The sequence below is a fragment of the Plecotus auritus genome (genome assembly GCF_963455305.1).
Source record: "Plecotus auritus genome assembly, chromosome: 10".
Classification (NCBI taxonomy): domain Eukaryota; kingdom Metazoa; phylum Chordata; class Mammalia; order Chiroptera; family Vespertilionidae; genus Plecotus; species Plecotus auritus.
The window spans coordinates 33,367,608-33,373,607 of NC_137785.1; positions in this window are offsets into that span (position 1 = coordinate 33,367,608).

Below are 6,000 nucleotides of genomic sequence, written 5' to 3' on the forward strand. Positions count from 1 at the left end.
GTTTCAAGCACATTCCTAGATATTTCTCTAGTGCATTATTATGAATTCTCAGCGTTTGATTCAGTTTTGTCCAGTGATTCAAGCTCCTTCATTGTGAATTCCAAGTGTTCATAGTTTTTCATTATATCACAACTCTTTAAATTTAAGTTGTTTCTAATTTGAACCTTAGCCTAACTATCATTGTGATTTCTAAGAATTTTGAATATTTTCCCACTGTCGTATCAGCTCTATGAAAATGAATTCTATGTGTTTAACCGACATTCTTCAAAAAGCCAACTCATTTAGACTGAATTATAAACGGAAACAGTATTGCACTCACTTCTCTGCTCTTTGAACACGAATTACCAGTGACTAAACAGTGTCCTTTTGATATGAAAGCTCTGTGAACATGTACTCCTAGCGTTTTAAGCACATTCCTAAATATGTCCCTATTCTACCATTGAATTCTCATTTTTTTGATTCACTTTTGCCAGTGACTGAAGCCCATTCATTGTGAATTGCAAGTGTTGATTCAGCGTTCTTCCATATATACCAGCTCTTAAACGTGAGTGATTACTATTTTAAAGACTACCCTACCTTTCACAGCCCTTTAAATACAAATTCTCAGTATTTCAACAGTGCACTAGAAGTATTAATGTTCTACAAACATATTCCACGTGTTTCAGATACATTCCTAGACATTTCTCTGGTTTGTAAATTTGAGCACTTAGAGTTTTAACATTGTCTTAAAGGCATCTGAGCCCTATGAAATTGAATGTTTACGTGTTTAACCAACATTCTTTCAAAAATATCAATGCATTTAGACTAAATTATAAATGGAACCAGTATCCAACTCAGTTCTCAGTTCTTTGAACACAATTTCCTAGTGAATATTTTCCTTCAGATATTAAAGGCCTTTGAACATATATTACTAGTATGTGAAGCACATTCCTAAATATTTGCCTTGTCTACCACTATGATTTCTCAGTGTTTGATTCACTTTTGTCCAATGATCAAAGCCCATTCATTGTGAATTGCAAGTGTTGATTCAGCATTCTTCCATATATACCAGCTCTTAAACGTGAGTGATTACTATTTTAAAGACTATCCTACCTTTCACAGCTCTTTGAATTCTAATTCTCAGTATTTCAACACTGCACATAGGTATTAAGATTTTACAAACATATTCCAAGTCTTTCAGATACAATCCTAGACATTTCCCTGCTCTGCTATTTTGAGCTCTGAGAGTTTTATCATTTTCTTACAGGTATCATACCAGCTCTTTATAGTTATATTATTAGTATTTGAACACTAGCCAACTATCATTTTGAATTCTAAGAGTTTTGAATACTTTCATACTGTCATATCAGCTGTATGAAAATGTATTTTTTAGTGTTTAACCAGCTATCTTCTAAAAATCCCAACTCAGACTGAATTACTAATATAAATGGTATAGCACGCACTTCTCAGGTCTTTGAACACGATGTTCCTGTGACTAAACACTGTCCTTTTGATATAAAATCTCTGAGAACATGTATTCCTAAAGTTTCAAGCACATTCCTAGATATTACCCTAGTCTATCCTTTTGAATTTTCAGTGTTTGTTTCACTCTTGTCCAGTGATTCAAGCTCCTTCATTGTGAATTCCAAGTGTTCATATTTTTTCATTATATCACAACTCTTTAAATGTAAGTTGTTTCTAATTTGAACCTTAGCCTAACTATCATTGTGATTTCTAAGAATTTTGAATATTTTCCCACTGTCGTATCAGCTCTATGAAAATGAATTCTATGTGTTTAACCGACATTCTTCCAAAAAGCCAACTCATTTAGACTGAATTATAAACGGAAAGAGTATTGCACTCACTTCTCTGCTCTTTGAATACGATTTCCCAGTGACTAAACAGTGTCCTTTTGATATGACAGCTCTGTGAACATGTACTTCTAGCGTTTCAAGCACATTCCTAAATATGTCCCTATTCTACCATTGAATTCTCGTTTTTGATTCACTTTTGGCCAGTGATTCAAGCTAATTCGTTATGAATTCCATGTGTTTATACATCCTTTTTGTATAAATACCAGCTTTTAACGTGAGTGATTACTATTTTAAAGACTATCCTACCTTTCAATATATACCAGCTCTTTAAATGTAAATTGTTACTACATTGAACACTAGCTAAACTACGATTTTGATTCCTAAGAGATTTGAATACTTTCATTCTGTTATATCAAGTCTATGAAGATGAATTTTTAAAGGACTTTCACTCAAAAACGCCAAATCATATTGACGGAATAATGAGTGGAAACAGTATTGCACTCACTTGAACATGATGTGCCAGTGACTAAATATTGTCCTTCAGATATTAAAGGTCTTTTAACATGAATTCCTAGTGTTTAAGTCACATTCCTAAATATTTCCCAAGTCTATCATTGTGATATCTCAGTGTTTGATTCACTCATGTATAGTGATTCAAGCTAATTCATTGTGAATTCCAATGTTTCTACAGCTTTTTTCCTTATACAGCAGCTCTTTTCACTTTTGTCAAGTGATTGAGCTCATTTATTGTGAATTTCAAATGTCTATACGCCATAACCCTAACCCTAACCAAAACCCTAACGCAAACCCTAGCCCTAGTCCTAGCCATATCCCTAAACCTAACCCTTAAGTTAACCCTAACCCTAGACTTCACCTGAACCCTAACTCTAACCCTAGCTCTAGCACTAACCCTAACCTTAACCCTAGCCCTCACCTGAATCCTAACCCTAACCCTAGCCCTAGCACTAACCCTAACCCTAACCCTAACCCTAGCCCTAGCACTAACCCTAACCCTAACCCTAGCTCTAACCTTAACCCTAACAACCTAACCTTATGCCTAAACTGTTATATGTGCTGTATGAAAATAACTTTTTAAGGTATCTGAGCACTATGAGAATGAATGTTCAAATGTTTAACCAACCTTCTTTCAAAAACCCCAACTCGTTGAGACTGAATTATAAATGTAACCAGTATCCAACTCAGTTCTCTACTCTTTGAACACGATATCCAGGTGATTAAACAGTGTCCATCAGATATTATGGCTCTATGAACAGGTAAACCTAGTGTTTCAAATACATTCCTAAATATTTCCCTAGTCAATCATTGTGAATCCTGAATCCTCAGTGTTGGATTGACTTATGTCCAGTGTTTCATGCTCATTCATTGTGAATTCCAACTGTTTATACAGTGTTTTTCCATATTTACCAGCTCTTTAAATGTAAATTATTACTACTTTGAACACTAGCTTTACTATCATTTTGATTCCTAAGTGTTTTGAATAATTTCATACTGTTATACCAGGTCTATGAAAATGAATTTTTAAGTGTTTAACCAACTTTCATCCAAAAACCCAACTCATTTTGACGGAATAATAAATATGAACAGTATAGCACTCACTTCTCAGCCCTTTGAACTCGATTTCCAAGTGAGTAAATTGTGTCCTTCAGATATTAACGCTCTTTTAACATGTATTCCTAGTGAATGAGTCAGAAACCTAAATATTTCCCTAGTCTATCATTGTGAATTCTCAGTGTTTGATTCACTTTTGCACAGTGATTCCAGCTCATTCATTGTGAATTCCAAATGTTTATACACCATAAACCTAACCTTAACCCTAACCCTAAAATTAACCCTAACCCTAGCCTTAACCCTAATCCTAGCCCAACACTAAATCTAACCTTTGCCCTAGCCCTAGCAGTAACCCTAGCACTAACCCTAACCCTAGACCTAACCCTGAGCTTAACCCTAACACTAACCCTAACCCTAATCCTGACCCTATCCCTAGACCTAACTCTAACTCAAACCCTAACACTAATGCAAACCATAACCCTAGCCCTAGCCCTAGCCCTAGCCTTAACCCTAACCCTAACCCCAGCCCTAACCATAATCCTTAACCATAACCTAATCCTAACCCTAACCCCAGCCCTAACCATAACCCTTAACCATAACCACAACCCTAACCCTAGCCCTATCCTAACTCTAGCCCTAGCCCTAACCCTAACCCTAACCCTAATCTAAAACCTAACTCTAACCCTAGCCCTCGCCCTAGCCTTAGCCTTAGCACTAGCTCGAGTCCTAGCCCTAGCCCTAGACCTAATCCTAGCCCTAACCCTATCCCTAAACCTAACCCTAGCCCTAACCCTAACCATAACCCTAACCCTAGCCCTCCCCCAAACCCAAACCTTAACCCTAACCCTAGCCCTAACCCTAACCCAAGCCCTAATCCAAGCCATAGCCTTAGCTCTAACCCTAGACCTAGCCATAAGCTTAAAACTAACCCTAACGCAAAGCCTAGCCCTAGACCTAGCCCTTACCCTAACCCTAACCCTAACCCAGGCCCTAGCCCTAAGCCTAAGCCTAACCCTAACCCTAACCCTAAACCTAGCCCTTACCCTAACCCTAACCATATCCCTAAACCTAACCATAGCATTAATCCTAATCCTAGCCCTAACCCTAACTCTAACCCTATCCCTAACCCTATTCCTAGCCCTATACCTAGCCCTAACCCTAACCCTAACCTTATCGCAAACCCTAGCCCTAGAACTAGCCCCTACACTAACCCTAACCCTAACCTTGGCCCTAGCCCTACCCCTAACCCAAACCCTAACCCTAAACCTATCCCTAACCCTAACCCTAACCCTAACCCTAGACTCTTATATCTGCTGTATGAAAATAACTTTTTAAAGTATCTGAGCATTATGAAAATGAATGTTTAAATGTTTAACCAACCTTCTTTCAAAAACACCAACTCATTGAAACTGAATTATAAATGTAACCAGAATCCAACTCAGGTCACTACTCTTTGAACACGATTGCCAGGTGATTAAACAGTGTCCATCAGTTATTATGGCTCTATGAACAGGTAAACCTAGTGTTTCAAGTACATTCCTAAATATTTCCCTAATCTATCATTGTGAATTCTCAGTGTTGGATTGAGTTTTGTTCAGTGTTTCAGGCTCATTCATTGTGAATTCCAAGTGTTTATACAGCTTTTTTCCCATATATACCAGCTCTTTAAACATAAACTATTACTACTTTGAACACTAGCCTATCATTTTGATTCCTAAGAGTTTTGAATACTTTCATACTGTTATATCAGGACTATGAAAATGAATTTTTAAGTGTTTAACCAACTTTCTTCCAAAAACGCCAACTCATTTTGACAGAATAATAAATGTAAACAGTATTGCACTCACTTCTCAGCTCTTTGAACACTATTTCCCAGTGACTAAATTGTGTCCTTCAGATATTAAAGCTCTTTTAACATGTATTCCTAGTGTATGAGTCAGAAACCTAAATATTTCCCTAGTCTATCATTGTGAATTCTCAGTGTTTGATTCACTTTTGTACAGTGATTCAAGCTCCTTCATTGTGAATTATAAACCATAACCCTAATCTTCACCCTAGACCTAACCCTAACCCTAACCCTAACCCTAACCCAAACACTAACCCTAACCCTAACCCTAGTTCAATAATAACCCTAGCCTTCCCCTCACTCTAAACCTAATTCTAACCCAAACCCTAACCCTTACCCTAGCCCTCGCCCTAGCCTTAGCACTAGCCCTAAACCTAGCCCTAGCCCTAAACCTAGCCCTAGCCCGAACCCTAAACCTAACCCTACCTTTAGCCCTAACCCTAACCCTAGCCCTAACCCAAACCTAACTCTAAACCGAGCCCTAACCCTAAACCTAATCCTAACCCAAATCCTAACCCTAACCCTAAACCTAGCCCTAACTCTAACCCTAACCATAGCTCTAACCGTAACCATAGCTCTAACCTTAACCCTAGCACTAACCCTAACCCTAGCCCTAACCGGAGCACTAGCCCTATCCCTAGCCCTAAACCTAACACTAACCCTAACACAAACCCTAACCCTAGATTTAGCCATATCCCTAACCCTAAACCTAGTCCTAGCCCTAATCCTAACCTTAACCCTAGCCCTAGCCCTAACACTAGCCCTAACCCTAATCCTAACACAAACCGTAAC